At 41.6% G+C, this 19,963-nt stretch overlaps 1 pseudogene; it reads left to right on the top strand.

Annotated features, from left to right (window-relative positions):
• Positions 1–692: 692 nt before the first annotated feature.
• On the top strand, positions 693–9,556 carry LOC106978877 (60S ribosomal protein L31-like; annotated as a pseudogene).
• The last annotated feature ends 10,407 nt before the right edge of the window (positions 9,557–19,963 follow it).

Raw genomic sequence — 19,963 nt, 5'->3', positions numbered from 1 at the left:
GGTGAACTGTCCCCACCCACAAAATTCAAAATTACATTAAATTAAAAGTAAATTATAAAGCAAATGTTGGAACGTTAAAAATACTGCATTTCTTATGATGATTACTTCATCACTTTTATATTTGTATATCAAATCATTTATCCTTTCCAAAATCTCTTTCTCCCTCTCTCTCTGCCTCAGCTGGGCTGACTTTAATGATCCCAGATAAGAAGGCCCAGCTATGCCCTGGGTCCCGTTGGACAACTACCCAAAACCAAGAATGGGACAGCCCAGTCCTGGGATCATCAAAGAGTGCTGAAGGAGACCACATAGGGACAGACATCATTAATTCTTTGCCTTTTTTTTCCCCCGTGGTCTGCCCTTCCTTTTCTACCATAAACTAGATAAATGTATTATAGTGACATGATATTTAGCATGGTGGTGGCTGAAAAGGGAAGGGCATCTCAAACCCTGGTAGATTTTTCTTTGCCTGTTACCGAATACTTCTTTCAGGTAGCTGACAAATCTGTAGAAACAAAACGCTTGTATCTATTAATAATAAATACTCCTGAATTGTCACATTTCTGGCTCCTTTGCCATTTAAAATTTGAAATTTTTAAAAGATATGTTTTTCGACATCTCCAGGATTGGGAAACCCGAACTTTCCACTGGATCTTAAAAACTGTAATTTGTTTTTTGGGGCAAGACTTAACCTTTAAATTGCTTTTCATGTTAATTTGACTCTGCCTCCCCCGACCCCCTCCTTCTCTTACCCTGTTCACAGTTGTCCCCGCGTGGACTGACAGTTTCCTGTCACTGGAGCCGTGAGCCACCTGGCCCTCCAGTCCTCTCAGCCAGCCCAGATAGAAAGGAAGAGATGGCCCTCTCGTATCTGAGAGTCTGAACATCCACTGCAGTCGATATTAGCACAGGAACGTGTGATCCAAGAAAAAGTGGCTATTCCTTTCCTTGGAGGTCCTTTCAGAAATAATCCTCTGTCTGGACAAACAGGTTGGTTCAAGTACTGCCCTGCCTAAATTCTGAGCGAAACAGGTCAGGAGACTTCTAGTCTGAGGGATCTGTTACTGGTGCTGAAAGAGACTCAGCTGATTCAAGTCAGAAGGCAAGAGAACCCTCACATCAAACCCCAGGTTAACCCTAGGTCTCTTCTCTCAAGGAAAAACCCTTAAGCTTGTTCCCAGAGTCACAAAACACAGGACTTGAACAATGTGGGGGTAGGGGCACCAAACCCCACACAGTCAAAAATCCACACAGAACTCTTGACTCCCCCGCTCAAACTTAACCACGAATAGCCTTCTGTTGACGGGAAGCCTTACTGATCACATGAACTGCGCATTTTGTTAGAAATGTTGTGGGGGCGCCTCAGTGTTTCAGTCAGTTAAGTGTCTGACTCTTGATTTCAGCTCAGGTCACGATCTTGTGAGTTCAAGCCCTGCCTCCGGCTTTACACTCTGCAGAGCCTACTTGGGATTCTCTCTCTCTGCCCCTCCTCCATTCCATTCACCCTCTCTCTCAAAAAAAAAAACTTTAAACAAATGTTATGGAAAGAAAATTTATTAAGAAATTCATTTTAAAAAAAGGAAGTACGGGGGCGCCCGGGGGGCTCAGTCGGTTAAGTGTCCAACTTGGGTTCAGGTCATGATCTCACGGTTCATGGGTTCCAGCACCGTGTCGGGCTCTGTGCTGACAGCCCGCTTCGGATTCTGTGTCTCCCTCTCTCTCTCTCTGCTCCTTCTCTGCTCACACTGTGTGTGTGTGTGTGTGTGTGTGTGTGTGTGTGTGTGTGTGTGTGTGTGTCTCAAAAAATAAACATTAAAAAACTAAAAATAAACATTAAAAAACTAAAAATAAACTTTAAGAAAGTACATTTACAGTACTGTATTTATTGAAAAACATCCGTGCATCCGAGTGGACCCATACAGTTCAAACCCAGGTTGTTCAAGGGCCCACCGTATATTTATGACTACCACCAGCACCGTTGAAGAAAAAGGCACTTCTACACAAAGCTGAGGAGCAAAATAATCAGACTCAGCATAAGATGAAAGACCTCATTCTCATTTTTATCAATTTGCTCACTAAAATTCCGATTGTTGTGACAAAGTAATTATGTAGAGGAGGAGCTATTTCAGCTGACATTCTAATAAAGTAGCAGCAGGGGGCTAATCTACCAACGTTATTGGGTAAAGAATTACAAGGTGAAGCCAAATTGTAAATAAATGTCCCACTGCTCTTAGAGTTTGAATATACTAAAATTAATGCCTAGAGCCTAGCAGTGCAATTAATTTTGATATAATGCCCAACGTAGAGTGTGGGCTTATTAGCTAAGCCCTAAACAGCAAAGACAGGTGGCTCAAGAGCTTAGAGCCCGAGGCACCAGACCACTGTGCCCAAAACATATTTCTTAGCTAACTCCCCTCAGATCTTCTGCAATGGAACTGAATGAGGCAAAAGTGTCCACCACACCTGTACTTAAGCATAAAAGGGTTCTTTTTCATGCTGAGAAATTTGTTGCTAAACAGATGCAAATCCCACCCTACATGCCTCCAACGCTAGGTAGCCAGTGGAGCAAAGGTGAGAATTTGAGCGTTCGTTTCTAGAACAGAGATAATGTTTCAAAACAACCACCAGGCCTACCACATCATCAAAATGTAATTTTATGGGAAGCCTTCCGTAATGTATACAAATGTCAAATCACTGTGTTGTACACCTGAAACGAATATAATACTGTATGTCACCTATACCTCAAGTTTTTAAAAATGTAATGTTGTATAAAATGTAATTTGTATAAAATGTCGACTCTCAATATATATTTGTGTTTTCACAAGGATTCAGTAACTGTTCACCTATAGTTTTTTTCTAATGTGTATTTATTTTTGAGAGAGAGACAGAGTGCGAGCGGGGGAGGGGCAGAGAGAGAGGGAGACACAGAATCGGAAGCAGGCTCCAGGCTCTGAGCTGTCAGCAGAGTCGACAAGGGGCTCGAACAGTGAGATCGTGACCTAAGCCGAAGTCGGACACTCGACCGACTGAGCCACCCAGGTGTCCCTGCTCAGGTATAGTTGTAAAAGTAATTTCAGTGGGCTTTTTTGCTGTCCCCTTGTACTGCATCAAAGCAACGGAAAACCTGTATTTAATTTTAAAAAGCATTCTAAAATGTCCAAGTTCTTAAGGCCCAGAGGAGAACAAGGCAAAGCTGAGCCCTTCACAAACAGTAACAGAAATGATCTCATTAAGTACCACTGTCCAAACATGTCTGCTCTTCAAACAGATCAGGTAGCGAAAGATCCAATGGAGGTGCTGGTTTCTACTTTATCTCCACCTACAGGTTTTCACTTAAGCTGAACCTGAAGCTTATGTTCTTTACAGGGTTCGCTTGTTCTAGAAGGAAAGAAAAACATTCCAAAGGAATGATTTTAAAAACTAAAAATTATGGTTTAAATAATGCTATCACTATTGGTCGAAGCCTGGAATACAAAATCAGCAACACAAAAAGACCCCTTTAAACGTTCACACTGATTTTCCCCCTAATTTTGGTTTGCCCTGCTGCACCCCCTCCCCCATCTTTTAGAGCAACATAAGCCATGTCTGTTCACAGCAGTTGTTTTAGAGAAAAACAAACCCCTAGGCCAATTAACCCAATAGGAGCTAGTTAGTAATTTGTGTGATTCATTCAGCTGCACAAATATTTTTGTGCATCTACTAGGTACTTGGGATACATCAGTGAAGAAAGCAATCATCAAGAATCTCTGGCCCCGGGGTGCCTGGGTGGCTCAGTCCTAGGTGTCCCATTCTTGATTTCGGCTCAAGTCAAGATCTCCCGGGTTTGTGGGTTCCAGCCCATGTCAGGCTCTATGCTGGCAATGAGGAGCCTGCTTTCAATTCTCTCTCTCTCTCTCTCCCCCTCTCTTCCTGCCCCTCCCCCACATGCACATGCACTCTCTTTCTTTCACATAAATAAACTTTAAAAAATAAACTGGAGTTCTATTCAGGGAGTTCCTTATTTCTGTTGGTGTGTCCCACCTATCCAAACTTCTGTTTTTCTCTTATTAAGCCTGTGTTATACGGCTCAGCTGAGAACTAAGGAGGATAGAAGGAAAATTATTTTTCCTTCCCTACATAAGGACCCCGATTTCTCCCTTTAAAAAAAATTTTTTTTGAGTTTTATTTATCTATTTTGAGAGAGAGAGAGAGAGAGAGCATGAGCAGGGGAGGGGCAGAGAGAGGGAGAGAGAGGATCCCAAGCAGGCTCTTCACTGTCAGTGCAGAGCCCAGTGCAGGGCTTGAACTCACGAACAGTGAGACATGACCTAAGCCGAAAGCAAGGGTGGTAGGTTTAACTGACTGAGCCACCTGGGTGCCCCAAAAAGATTTTATTTTTAAGTTATCTACGTACCAGTGTTGGGCTCCAATTCACAACCCCAAGATCAAGAGTCACACATTCCACCTACTGGGCCACCAGGCGGCACCCCCACCCCCATTTCCCCCTTCTTAAAGACTTCTTGCTGAGATAGTTTTGTCTTAGAAAGACGACACATCTCTCAGCAGAACTCTGATCCCCAAAGTGTATGTCCATGTCTTTGAACCCATGGTTTAATTTTTCAATCCGGCATAAATCACCCTACAAATCCCCATTTATTGCTGCCTTCTGTCCTTAGCATTTAACTTGGAAATGCTTTCCAGTGATAGCTCTTCCTTCTTATTTGCAGAAAAGATCTTCATTTTGGAACTTCTTGCCCTCAGATGAACACCGTAAACTTTACCTTTCCGTTGGCTACAAAACCTTCAACTCTTAAAGATGGCATTTGCTTTTGGTTTGGGCATAAAACTTTCTCCTCCAGCTACACTTTCATCACAATTATGAACTTTACCAACTAAGACGTTTCCTCTTACCAATCCCCAGTCTCTCATCCATCCATCATCTACTGCCCTTCTCACTCTCACTCCCCAAGCCCCTTTTCTGTGCCCTCTGAAAACAGCAATAATTTCCCTGTTATTCAGAGATGGGGGGTGGGGACCCATCTGTGGCTCATGTGTACCTTTTTTTTTTTTAATTTTTTTTAACGTTTCTTTATTTTTGAGACAGAGAGAGACAGAGCATGAATGGGGGAGGGGCAGAGAGAGAAGGAGACACAGAATCAGAAGCAGGCTCCAGGCTCTGAGCTGTCAGCCCAGAGCCCGACATGGGGCTCGAACTCACAGACCACGAGATCGTGACCTGAGCTGAAGTCGGACGCTTAACCGACTGAGCCACCCAGGCACCCCTGATGCATACCTTTAATTACTAACTTCTTTTCCTGACTTAGTCATTTCAAGCATCATCACCAGAGAAAAGCTAGAGATAGTATTTTATAAAACACATTCACCTAAATGTAACAGAGACAATGCCATTATTTCATTTAAACATTTTTATTTTATTTTTCTCTTTTCTCCAATTTTTCATTAAAAAATTTAGTTTATTTTATTTTTCTCTTACTGAGCACTACATTTTCCAGCTTACCTTGCAATTTTACTGGGACTCTATGACTCCGTACTGGCCAGTGGGGGAATGGGTGGAAATGACATAAGCCACTCCCAGGTCTGAACATTAAAAAATATCACGCAGTTCTACACCCTCTCTTTCCTGTCTTCAACAATTTTGGAGGCTGCCTGTTGAGGCTGCATCACAAAACAATGGAAATACGGATCCCATGGTCTCTGGAAAGATAACTCCCAATGACCCACATTTGAATCTAGTTCGGTTGTGCCAACCCACTGAAGCCATGGAATTTCAGGGGTTGTTTCTATAACACAGTCTAGGATATTCCAGTACCATAGTTAACTCTTGTTCTACTTCCCTATCTCCCAAAGCAACATTTCACAGATGGAGAAACCAGGGCTCGCTAAAGCCTGTGGCCTGGCTAAACTAGCACAACTAGGAAATGAGGCAGGCATCCCTCTGTCCTCTCCACACCAGAACTACTGCCCTATTCCTGGGGCCCTCCGTATACACTTTCTGCTCTTTGTCAGGTAGGGAAGGGAGAACCCTTTTTCCCTCCACCCTCCTAGGATCCCTGGCTGGGGTCCTATAAGTTAGGTTGACAAAAGATGAGGTTAGCAAGAGGAAAAGAAAACAGGAGTTTATTAACATGTGCATTGTGCATATGCATGGGAGCACTCAGAGAGGAGTAACTTAAAGAGGTAGTTAGAACTTGGGCCTATATACATCTTAGCAGAAGAACAAAGAAGTTTTAGAGAAGTGACAAGACAAAGGAACGGGATTTTAAGTTGCTAGGACAGCAAATTGTGGAAAGGCAAATATTAAGAAACTAATGGAAGATAAAGGCTAGTTACTAAAATTTGTTATGTAGATGCCTCTGGTGCCATCTCTGGGCTAATAAGGGTCTAGAGTTGTCTCCAGTGATTAACTTCTGTCCTCGATAGAGAGGGGAACAGGGAGCACCTCTACAAATTTATGTCCTGCTTTTAGGTAAATATGGGGAGGGCAGAGAGCGTTTCTTGTACTGTATCTGCCTTTTCTCAATTGCCTTCAGCTCAAAATAATTCTTATTCCAAAGTAGTACATTTTGGGATGGCATATTCTGCTACCCTTCAGTAGTGGTCTACAATTTTTATTGGACCATTCATCCTCAATTATCCTACACTTACCCTCTTCAGAAAGGTCATTTGTAAATAATTGCCATTACTCTGTTTAATGTTCAAAAAGTGATAGAATGGGCACACCGCATCTGTGGCCTCCTGGGGAATAATGGCAGACCTCTCTCATGTTTGGTTTATACAACCAGAATATTTGCAAGTTTCATGCTTCCAGCCAGTAAGGCAAAACAAACAAAAAGCCATATATTACAACCAGTACTATAAGGAAGAACCAAAATAAAAATCACTAGGTGATGTCAAAAGGGCCTGAAGGAAATCGTCACAATTCAGTCTTCTCTTATACCATGTTGTATGGAACCTCTACACCATTTTGTCATTTTGCAGCATGCTGCCATTTATAAATAATGACACCTCCCAAAAGACATGGGGAACATAGTTTTCCGTGTGTGTGTGTGTGTGTGTGTACATGCCCAAACTTTAGCGATGACTTTGTAAACATTCTTGTATCTAGTTTTCTCTCCCTCTATATCAATAGCACCACCATCTACCCACTTATCAAAGCCAGAAATCTGAGTGTAACGCCTGAGTCATCTGTTTCCTTCACCCGACAGCAAGTCCAATAATTCTTCTTCCAAAATAATCCTCATCTCTGACCTCTCCTATCCATCTTCAATGTCATCTCCTCTCTTACCTGAATTAATGAGTAGCTTCTGAACTGGTGTCCCAGATTCCAGTTGAAATTTCTATTACCCCAATCTCCTCAGCAACGTGATCTAAAAACATGAATCAGATCATTTCATCCTTCCACTTAAAATTTATAATTGTTTCTTATTGCTTAAAATATGATCCAAACTCTACTATGGTGTCCAAGATTCTACATGACCTCGGTCTGCCCATCTCTCTGGCTTCATCGTATAGACTTGTTCCTACTCCAGTGACAGTCCTGCCAGCAGCTCTGTCTCACCTTTGCCTTGGGATTTGCTCTTGCCTCTGCCTGGAATGCTTCACCCTGGCTGCCCTCATGGCTGGCTTCTTCTAATCCCTCAGGTTTACTTTTAGTTGTCACTTCTCCAAGGAGGACTACTCTGACCACTTCCATGAAGAAGGTCCTTCCCTCAATATTCTCTAGCATGGTATTCAATCTCCTCAGAAAACTTATCACAGTCTGCAGTAATTTTGTCCATTGTGTGTTTACTTGCCTGCCTTCCCCACTAGAACGCTGTGTTTAGAGAGGTAAAATGATAATAGCTAATACTTTCTTTGTGCCACAGTCTACCTTAATTGCTTTATATATGCAAGCATAGCCTGCCAAATATCTCCCGAAACAACACCTTTTGTTTTTTGATACCCAAACATCACAGAATGTATGTATCTCTCAATACAGAGTTTGTTTTAAGCTGATGGAAAATTTTTATATTTATGTCTCCAAAAGTCCAATATAGTTTAGCCAACCAATGTGGGGGGAAAGTTTTCCAGTTTCTTTCCAAATTCAAGGGGTAAAACAGCAGCAACAATCATAGACGTTTTGAAAAGCACAGTGAGTATCCACAGAGGGGGTGTAGTCTTGGATGTTGCTGATGCTCAGAATGACCTCAGAGTGTCACGCTCAGAGTGAGTCATGCTCTGTCACTGGCAATTGTCCTGAATGCATTTACCAGTGCTTTCCATATTGAGCCATTGTTTTTGCTGAGAGCTGTACAATGAGTACCAGAAAAGTTCAGAAAGTTTTAAAGAGAATGGTAGATAAGAAATTACAAGGATAAAAATAATAACTACAATGGAAAAGATGTTGCTGTACATAAAACAACTGTTTTAAATTTTTTGGTGAACAATATTTTAAACATTTTGCATAAATGTGTTACATAGATTTGTTAAGGAAAAAAACCTGTTTTTCTATCCTATTAGGTTCTGTCTTAGAGACCTGCAAATTAAACTGACAAAAGACAAATTAGCAAGAGAAAAGACAGATTTTTATTCCTGTATATTTATTTTTCACTGAAAAATGAGACTCAAGTAGACAGAACTTAGAGTTTATATATCATCTTACTAGGGGAGGGGGAGGAGCAGAGCAACACTTCCAGGAGAGCAAATGACTTCTTAGAAAGAGGGCATAAAGGGCACTTATGCAAATGAATTTTTTGAAAAATAAATGTGCCTTTAGAAAAATAGATGGAAGATATGATAGTTTGTGACAATGTCTATCTGGGTATCATGCAACTTCTGACTTTTCAACTCCAAGAAGAGAAGATTAGAGTTGCTGCTGGAGGGTGGGGGGTGCATTTATAACAGTCAAGCTCTGTTTTAAGGCTCAGCTTTTAGGCAGATAAGACTGCTTAGGAACTCAGATGACTTTGTTCAAAATAATTCCTATGCCAAAGTGACATTTTGGGGGGAGGTATATCCTGATAGCTTCCACTGTTTTAGTATACTTTAGTTGTGCGTTAGGAAATTGGTTGGGATTCTGGGTTGAAATGTAATATATTATACATATTTTTTCCTTTTAAAATAATGTGAGCTCTTCCTTTCCAACCGCAGCCCAGCAGAATGGCTCCTGCGAAGAAGGGGGGCGAGAAGAAGGGCTGTTCTGTCATCAATGAGGTAGTGACCGGCGAATACACCATCAACATTCACAAGCGGATTCATGGAGTGGGTTTCAAGAAGCGTGCCCCTCGGGCACTCAAAGAGATCCAGAAATTTGCTGTAAAGGAGATGGGAACTCCAGATGTATGCATTGACACTAGGCTCAACAAAGCTGTCTAGGACAAAGGAATAAGGAATGTTCCACACCATATCCAAGTGCGGTTGTCCAGAAAAACATAAGGAGGATGAAGATTCACCAAACAAGCTCTATATGTTGGTTACCTATGTAGCAGCTGTCACCACTTTCAAAAATCTACAGACTGTTAACATGGATGAGAACTAATTGCTGATTGTCAAATGAAGGTATAAAACTGCATAAAGAAAGAAAGAAAGAAAGAAAGAAAGAAAGAAAGAAAGAAAGAAAGAAAGAAAGAAAGAAAGAAATAAGAAATAGAACCCAGTTAGCATCTTCACACAGAAAATCTAATTTTCAGATGCAGATTATTAATATATACTGAGATACCATTATTAATTCACTTCAAGCAAATGTCTGTCTTATGTGATAGGTATTTTTATTCACCTTCCCTCTTTTTGTGAGGTATGTAAAGGTTAAGTAACAAGCCCAAGATTCTAATGGAAGTAAGTAGCAGAGCTGGACCTGAACCCAGATATCCTGAATATAAAACCTGTCTTCTTAACCACTTCAGGGGCTAAAGGGCCTCTCCCAAGGAAAGATCCACATCTATCTAGTGCACTGTATGTATCCCAATGCCTGACAAGGCTCAGCCCGTAGTAGCTGATCAATTACTTATCCCAAATGAATTAATTAATGGGTTAAAGAAAACCAGAATAAATTACCCCCAAATATGCCTTTTTGACATAAAAATTGTTTTCAGGTGAAAGCAATTAATAAGTAGCAAATGCAGGGGTGCCTGGGTGGCTTAGTCAGTTAAGTGTCTGACTTCGGCTCAGGTCATCATCTCCTGGTTCCTGAGTTTGAGCCCTGTGTCAGGCTCTGTGCTGACAGCTTGATCCTGCTTAGGATCTGTGTCTCCCTCTCTCTCTGCCCCTCCCCTTCTCACACTCTGTCTCTCTTGAAAATAAATAAACGTTTAAAAAAATTTTTAAAAAAAGAAGGAAATGAAGGAAAAGGTCTCTCTGCCCTCCCCCTACCCTGCCTAAAGGCAGGATATAAATTATTCTTCTTTGGAGACAGACTTTTATCAGATGACATCAGAAGAATCCATAAGCAAACCTTCTTTCGTTAGTTTCCTGCCTTATATTTATCTTCCCACAGTTTGTCACCCTTGGAGACCTAAAACTACTTCCTTTCATCCTATCATTTCTCCACAAATGTATTGCTCTTTGTTGAAGATGCTACAAGAGCCAGAGTTCTAAGCCACCTCCTCGAGTTACTCTGAGTTTCTCCCATGTATATATGAGATATACATGGTAATGAGCTTTTGTTTTTCTCCTGTTAATCTGCTTTTTGTTACAAGGGTCCCAGAAAAGAATTTAAAAGGCTAGAGTGGCAAGGATCTTCTTTCCTCCCTTACAGATGAAGGAATATATTTTAAAAAACACTGTAACTACATTTTGCCAAAATAACTGGCCTATCATCTTCAAAGATGCCAAGACCCTAAAAGAGTTCCTGAGGAATTCTTCTAGGTTGAAGAAAACCAAAGAGATATGACAACTAAATGCAAGGTGACCCTGGATTGGATCATTTTTCTCTACAGGATACTGAACAGTTGACAAAACATGAATAGGGACTGTGGACTAGGTGACAAATGATAGGACTGACAGCACACGTGAATGATATGAAGATTACTTCAAAGTGGAAACATCTGCAACAGCAAATGCAAAGAATTCCTACGTGAACTTCCCATATCTGACTACAATAGAGCTTTGTGAGAGTCAGCTACCTCCTCCAGGGAGTTCTCCAATCAGGGAAGCCTGACCTTGGGGACCAGGACATTCCAAAAAATTGTGTAAACAAGCTTCATCCCAACCTTCCATCCTTTGAAGCCCTAAACACCTCTACCTTATTAAGGTTGATGTATAAACCCCTTCCTTTAGCTGTCCAGGTTGTCTCTTCATCTGAAAGCTTCCACATGCACAAACAAACTTTTCTCCTGTTAATCTAATGTCAGTTAATTCACGGCCCCCCATTCAAATATAAAATGGTAGAAGAAAATTTTCCTCCCACCAATATGTATCACTGAATTTCCTGATTTTGACAGTTGTATTATGGTTACAGAGGAGTATCTTTGTTTGTCAGGAGAAAAATTGTCTTCTATGAACATTTTTGACACCTACAGAGGTCTTTTTTCTTTTTTAAAGATGTGAGGTAAATAAAGTTTGCACCAGGGGGAATGGGCAAGTTATATGTAATGGAAGGATGGGTGCTGTTGGCCACATATATCAAAGGTATAGCCATGCCTGTCAACAGAGGCCAGAGTTGTGGAGCCCAGGGGAACTTCCTCCAGGCTCAGACCCCCCAAGGTCAGGTGCTTGAGGAACCTGTGGCAAAACCAATTGAGAAAGGAGCAAAGGGTAGAGCTTTTATTTATTTATTTATATTAAGTTTTTTATTTTAATTCCAGTATTGATTCCAGTGTTATATTAGCTTCAGGTGTACAATATGGTGATTCAACAATCCCACACATTACTCCATGCTCATCGTGAGAAGTGTGCTCTTTAATCCCCCTCACCTATTTCACCAACCCCCACACCTACCTCCCCTCTGGCAACCATTGGTACAAAGGTAGAGCTTTGAGTCGGTTTTACTCTTGTGCACATTTTGACTTCCTCACACCCACCACAGGCTGTCACCATCACCTTGTACATCAACTCTAAAGCCCACCTGGGTTCCCCAGAGTGAGACTGAGGGTAACACAGGGCTTAGAGTGGACTCAGAATATGCCACCCCAAAATACGCCAGTTTGACATATTGACTATTTTGAGCTGAAGGCACTTGAAAAACAACAGGTGTAAGAAAGGCACTATGACTTCCCCTTTTCCTCCTGAAAACAGGAGATAAAACTCCCATATGTAACAGACCCTCCCCTGCACCTGGAGGAAAAGAACATTCTCATCACCAGAGACAGGGAGTCAAGGCCAAGTTGATTTTTTACAAACAAATTTAACCAAAGTAACCCCTATCCTCCTTTAGTCTCCTCATACATTTTAGTTGCTTTTTCATAATTACTACTCTTTGGTCAATCTAGTATATAAACACTGAGGCCTTACTGCTTTTTTGAGTCTTCATTTTTCTGTGAAAACTTCTATGTACATATAAAAATTAAATTTGTTTCTTTTCTTTTTAACCTGTCTTATGTCAACTTAATTCTCAAGTCCAGCTGGAGTTCCTAAGAGGGTAAGGGAAAAGTTTTGCCTCCTATGTGGCCCTAATAAAGTCCACTGGGGGAGGGGAGGCAGGGTTCTGAAGATTACTGCCATCAAAACAGAATTTTCCTTTACTTTTTCAGCAGATTTGCTGTCACACATGCACTTGGGTTATTCTCAACATCAAGTCAACATCAACATACACCAACAAAGGAAGGCATAGAACTGACCATGTTTATAACAGAGCCTGTTTTCCATGACAAACGACTTAATTTGGAGAACAGTGTAGAGTCTTGGCGTTCCAATTTCCCGCTAACACTGCGGTAAATGCTGCCAGTCTCAGGGATTTATTTCAATTCACTTTCATATATTAATTTGATGCACAGAAATCATTAACTCCTCCACCACACCTTTGTTCTCCTGATGTTTCCCTTTACTGCCTGGAAATCTTGCTGACTGTCACAGATTTGCGAGGGTGGCTCTTGGTTTTGATACACTTTAAGGGCCCAGTGGGGCTTCTAGGTTCTTCTTCACCTCTGTGTATCAGCCATAACTGCCTAAGTTTATGTTCTGCTTGTTGAGTAACACTCTAGGCTTTATTTTCACCGTGTGGAGGATTTTATCACCCTGAATCGACCCAGTTACTGTGCCCATTTAATTATACTGCCTAATTTTCTTACTTGGGTAAATCTCTCAAAATCTTAGAAGGCATTTTAGAGAGTAATCAGACTGGTTCCCAAGATTTTACTCTTTACACTCAAGAATTTTATTTAAAATGAGCATGATTGTAAAAAACAAAAACAAAAACAACCACCAAACATGGAAAAATTATTGGGAGAAAATGCATCCAAATATGTTTTGGGGGGCGGGGGGCGCCTGGGTGGCTCAGCTAGTTGAGAGTCTGACTCTTGGTTTGACATCCAGCCCCAAGGGGGGCTCTGCACTGAACATGGAGACTGCTTGAGATTCTCTCTCTCTCCCTCTGCTCCTCTCCCCCACTCACACTCTCTCACTCTCAAATGAAAAAAATATGCATATGTTTTTTCTTTTTAATTGTCTATATGAATTTATATATTATTCATAGTGGGAAATGTAATTACTTTGTTAAATGAAATGAACAGAGAACATTATCTTTCTTTTCAAAAAAAATTTACACATAAGGGGAACCTGGGTGGCTAAGTCGATTAAGTGTCCAACATCAGCTCAGGTCATGAACTCGCAGTTTGTGGGTTTGAGCCCCACCTCGAGCTCTATGCTGACAGCTCAGAGCCTGGAGCCTGCTTCAGATTCGTTGTCTCCCTGTCTCTCTCTCTGTGTAGAGTCTTGGCGCTCCAATTTCCCACTAACACTGAGGTAAATGCTGCCAGTCTCAGGGATTTATTTCAATTCACTTTCGTATATTAATTTGATGCACAGAAATCATTTAACTCATACTGTGTGTCTCTCAAAAATAAATAAACATTAAAAAAATTTTTAAATCTTCCACATATCTTTAGATCAGGGTGAAAATAGGTAGCCCTGGTTTAACAGAATAAGAAATATTTCTCTGATGAAAATCTGTTTTCCTATCAACTCTCACTATAAGATTAATGATGTGGTCCCACCAAAAAAAAAAAAAAAAATCCCTTCTCTAAACTGAGTTTTAAAAAAGTTGAATAAGGGAGCTCCTGGCTGGCTCAGTCGGTTGGGCATGCAACTCTTAATCTTGCAGTCGTGAGTTTGAGCCCCCTCTTGGACACAGAGATTACTTTCTAAAAACATTTTTTTAAGTTAAATAAGAAAGAAAACTTTCAGTAGTGATTATGTGGCACTTTTAAAACTTGTGGATGGACTCAAAACAATGAATAATGTAGTTTCTGTTAATAAAAGACTCCTCTGTCTCTCCACCTATTCATCCAATTCCTGAGCCCCCTGAGGTCTTAGGCGAGCAACAGTGAATAAGACAAACCTATCCTTGCTGCTCTGAAGTTAGCAAGCTACAGAGAATGGCAGCAATGAAACAGGCCATGAGGAGTGATTGCACTGGGGGCATGATGGACCCTGAGATCAGAGAGAGGGGCAGCTGGGAGTAGTAGATGACCTCTTTGGACAATGTCTTGATGAGCTTACTTAGAATTTCCTAACCTTGGGTTATATATATTTTTAAGTTTTTATTTTCATTCCAGTTAGTTAGCATACAGTGTAATATTAATTTCAGATGTACAATATAGTGATTCAGCACTCCCATACAACATCTGGTGCTTATCAAAGTGCCCTCCTTAATCCCCATCACCTATTTCCCCCATCCCCCCTACCCATCTCCCCTCTGGTAACCATTAGTTTGTTCTCTAAGGGTCTATTTCTTGGCTTTTCTGTCTCTCTTATTTTTTCCCTTTGCTCATTTTGTTTGTTTGTTTCTTAAATTCCAATATGGGTGAAATCATATGGTATTTGTCTTTCTCTGACTGAACATTTCACTTAGCACTGTACTCTGTAGCCCCATCCATGTCATTGCAAATGTCAAGATTTCATTCTTTTTGTGGCTGAATAATATTCCAATATTCCAATGTATGTACATGTATATATATGTATATATATCTTCTTTATCCATTCATCAGTCAATGGATGCTTGGGCTGCTTTCATAATTTGACCATTGTAAAAAATGCTGCTGTATCCCTTTGAATTAGTGTTTTTGGATGCTTTGGGTAAATACCCAGTAGGGCGAAGGCTGGATTGTAGGGTAGTTCTATTTTTAACTTTTTGAGGAACCTCCATACTGTTCTACCACCAATAGAACATTGGCTGCACCAGAGGTTATATTTTTTTAGATGCAAATTTTTGGGTAAGTCTTATTGGCCAATCCTTTGGCTAGGGGAACACAGCCCCCAGCTGTGGATAGAGCCCTCCCATTACAACCTTTACTACTGAATATTGACATGATCTGCCCCCTACCACCTCCACCCCAGGAACTGAGACAATATGTCCAATTCACTTAGTTGCCTTGGTGTCTAGCTCAGGGCCTGGCCCATGTAATGCATTTAATAAATGTTGAGTGAACTGTTTGCTGATAGTAATGACACTGCATATCCTTGCCTTATATGAGGGTACATGGGACTCGCCCTGTGATTCTAAGGAATGATGAATTAATGAGAATTATTACTCATTACTGCCAGAGAGTAGAAGCTGGAAAGCTTAAAGCTATTATTTTTAAGTGCAAATGTGTAAAATAGTCCACATTATGTAGCCTCATGAGTGCTTCTCCTGATCTTATCCAGATGTGGCTACAGAAAATTGTGGCCTGAGATGGCCCCAACACAGAGACAGCCTCACCAGGCCAAGGGCTACGATGCATCCACACATGCACATATATCTCTCAATCTGCCAGTGAGGATCCCAACACTCCTGACCCAATTTTCCTTCTCCCCAGCTGTACCCCAACCTCTGAGGACAAGCCACCCCTACCACATTTCTTCCTGGACAATGTGTGATAGGAGAGCCAGAGGAGGTAAGGAGTTTGTAGGAGAGGAAAAACCTTTCCTCTACCGTCCTAGCTTCTCCAGCTGGAGCCTTGTGAATTAGACTGACAAAAGACAAGAAGATTATAAAGGATTAACAAGAGGAAAATAAATGAAGAAACCAGAAGTCTATTAATATGTGGTTCATACACATACATGGGAGCATTCAGTGACGAGTAACTCAGAGGGGTGGTATAGTGTATTGGGCTCATATAACATCTTAACAAAGAATAGTACATTTTTAGAGAAGTGCCAAGACAAAGGAAAAGGACTTTGAGTTATTAGGGTTGGCAAATTGTGGGAAAACAAATGTATGAGGAAACTAATGATAAATGAGGGCTAGTATTCACAGGTTTGTTATATAGATTCCTTGGGTGATACAGGTCTAGAGTTGTCTCTGGTGATTAACTTCTGTCCTTTCTGGTAGAGAGAGGAGGGGGACACTTTTATAAATTAATGACCTGCTTTGCAGAGAATGTTTGTTGTGTTTGCTTCTTCTCAACTACCTTCAGCCCAAAATAATCCTTATGCTAAATTGGTAGCAGAATATGCCACCCTTCAAGTTCCAACAGATTTGGTCAATCTATATCCCTAAGAGACCTCAGAGCTGGGAGAAAACACACTGAGGCTGAAGAGAAAAGGTGTTTTGAGGGGATGTGGTTGTTGACAAGAGACTTGTGCAAGTATGGGTTACAACAGAATTCATGGAGACATGAGAAAGGGGACATGAGAAAGCCAACTAGGCATTATGACTTGGATCTTCTTTGACGTCTTAAAAGAGACAGGAGTAAAGAAAATCATTTGGTTATCTACCCATCTTTCTTAGTCTGTTCAGGCTGCTATAACAAAATACCACAGACTGGGTAGCTTCTAAACAGCAAAAACTTATTGCTCAGGTTCTTGAGGCTGGAAGTCCAAGACCAGGGTGCTAGCATGATTGGGTGAGGGACCTCTTCTGGACTGCAAACTTCTTGTTGTGTCCTCAGATGGCAGAAAGAGTCTCCCTTATAAGATCATTAATCCGTTTATGAGGGTTCCACCTACCTTCATGACCTATGTGCCTCCCAAAGGTCCCACCTCCTAATACCATAACCTCTGGGGGTTAGAATTTCAACATATGAATTGGGGGTGGGCACAAACATTCAGGCCACAACACCATCTATCTCTCTACTTTGTTTTTAGAACTGTACTTATTTAAATGTGACACCATTCCAAAACTGAATGATGAGGCCACTGCAGACATGAACACCTCTACTTGGTCCTGATGAGAACTGATGTGCATCTCATCATGTCTAGCACTGAACCTTATCCTCTTCCCACAGTCTGCTCTACCCACAACCCACTCCTTAGCTAATGGTAACTCCATCCTTCCAGACACTCAACCCAAACCCTTGGTGTCCTCCATGACTCCTTTCCTCTCATTCCAGCATCCAGCTCATCAGGAAATCCTCTAGGCTTGACCTTCCAAGTACATCCAGAATCTGACCACCTACCACCACCATGGCTCCTCCCAATTTGAACATCTATTATCTTAAATTACAGCAATGGCCTCCCAACTGGTCTCCTTGCTTCTACCCTCAGCTTCCTACAATCTATTCTCAACAGAGCAGCCAGAATGATCTTTGTGCACCCTTTCATAAGGTACAAAACAATTCAACTCATTTATCTCCTGTGCTTAAAATGCTGCAATGGTTTTCTTCTTCCTTACGATAAAAGCCAAAGTCCTTTTTTTTTTAAATTTAATCTATTTTTGGGGCGCCTGGGTGGCGCAGTCGGTTAAGCGTCCGACTTCAGCCAGGTCACGATCTCGCGGTCCGTGAGGTCGAGCCCCGCGTCAGGCTCTGGGCTGATGGCTCAGAGCCTGGAGCCTGTTTCCGATTCTGTGTCTCCCTCTCTCTCTCTGCCCCTCCCCCGTTCATGCTCTGTCTCTCTCTGTCCCAAAAATAAATAAACGTTGAAAAAAAATTTTTTTTAATTTAATCTATTTTTTAATTTACATCCAAGTTAGTTAGCATATAATGCAACAATGATTTCAGGAGTAGATTCTTTAGTGCCCCTTACCCATTTAGCCCATCCCCCCTCCCACAACCCCTCCCATAACCCTCTGTTCTCCATATTTAAGAGTCTCTTGTTTTGTCCCCCTCCCTGTTTTTATATTATTTTTGCTTCCCTTCCCTTATGTTCATCTGTTTTGTATCTTAAAGTCCTCATATGAGTGAAGCCATATGATTTTGTCTTTCTCTGACTAATTTCGCTTAGCATAATACCCTCTAGTTCCATCCCTACCCTATGACCCAGCAATTGCACTACTAGGTATTTATCCAAGGGATACAGGTGTGCTGTTCTGAAGGGGCACATGCACCCCCATGTTTATAGCAGCCCTATCAACAATAGCCAAAGTATGGAAAGAGCTCAAATGTCCATCAATGGATGAATGGATGAAGAAGATGTGGTATGTATATACAATGGAGTATTACTCGGCAATCAAAAAGAATGAAATCTTGCCATTTGCAACTACATGGATGGAGCCAAAGTCCTTTTAAAGGCTTAGGAGGATGTGTTCTGCCCCACCCACCCCACTTTATATACTATTCTTTCTTTGGATAACTCCCCTTCAGCCACAATGGCCTCCTCACTCTTCTGCATGACTCAGTAGGCACACTCCAGCATAGGAGCTTAGGGACCCTGGCTGCTCCCTCTGTTGAAACCCACTCAATAGCCACAAAGCTACCTTCCTCCCCTCCTTCAAGTGTTTGCTCAGATGTCACCTTCTTTGTGTGTATGTTCATTTAATTTTGAGAGACAGAGAGTGAGCAGGGGAGAGACAGAAAGAGAGGGAGACAGAGGATCCAAAGCGGGCTCTGGGCTGACTGCACAGGGCCCGATGTGGGGCTCAAACTTACGAACTGTGAGGTCATGACTTGAGCCGAAGTTGGACACTTAACCAACTGAGCCATCCAGGAGCCCCCAGATGTCACCTTCTTAATATGACCCACTCCTTTCCAAAATTGCAGCTGTCTTGAGCCCCACATTCCTTATCCTTTTGCCCTGCTTTATTGTTTTTAACATGTATCACCTTATCTATGCTGCTAAAAGTTCAGCCTGACCAGATTATAAACTCCATGAGTCCATGAAGACAGGTGTCTTTATTTTTACCCTACTTTATCCCTATCACCTGGAAGATTGACTAGTACAGACCAGTTATTCAATGAGTGTTGGAAGAATGAATAGAGTCAGTTTACACCAACAAACAATCAAGGGTGGCTTCTAAACCAGGGGACCTACCAATGCCAGGCACAGCCCTCATGCGCTGGAAGTGAGGAGTGAGAATTGTCTCTACTAACAAGTACAGGCTGGGGCAAGAAGTCAATCTCCAGGACACCCAGCCATAGGGCACACAGATTTTCATCTTCATTATTAATCTGTGTTGTAGCAAGACAAAGGCAAGGACACTAACGTTGACACAATTTGAAGACCATTCTTATAGTGTCTATGCTTCATTTTGTCCAATGGCCAGACACGTAGCAAGCCCAAGCTCCAGGCTGGACGAAGACAGCTGGATGGTTTCAACTAAAGTCTTGAGCACATGCAATATACTCATATATGAATATAGTTTATAAATTCCTTTCTGAAGGTTCAAATGCAGCTGGTCTCCATTACAACATCTGGCAGTCCTAAGCAAGGTAGAAAGAAAAGCCAGCCAGAAGGAGGCTCACAGGTCTCTTCAATGTTTCCAAGGAGAAATGTTTACCCACTCATCATCAAGATAAGATCAATCAATGTTTGCCCCCTCACCGAGTAACAAGCAGAAGCAAATGTACCTACTACTGCAGTTACAGGGTTTCACCAGTGAGCTGAAAGCCAGCACTGCAGATTAGCTCTGTGAGAATTGGGGAAAAGATGTATCAATAAGTCCCTGGGCTGGGACAGGGAAGGTGGTGCTATA

This window comes from Acinonyx jubatus, chromosome B2 (assembly GCF_027475565.1).
Source record: "Acinonyx jubatus isolate Ajub_Pintada_27869175 chromosome B2, VMU_Ajub_asm_v1.0, whole genome shotgun sequence".
Classification (NCBI taxonomy): Eukaryota; Metazoa; Chordata; class Mammalia; order Carnivora; family Felidae; genus Acinonyx; species Acinonyx jubatus.
The sequence above is the reverse complement of the archived record's forward strand: the minus strand, read 5'-3'. Positions and strand labels throughout refer to the sequence as shown.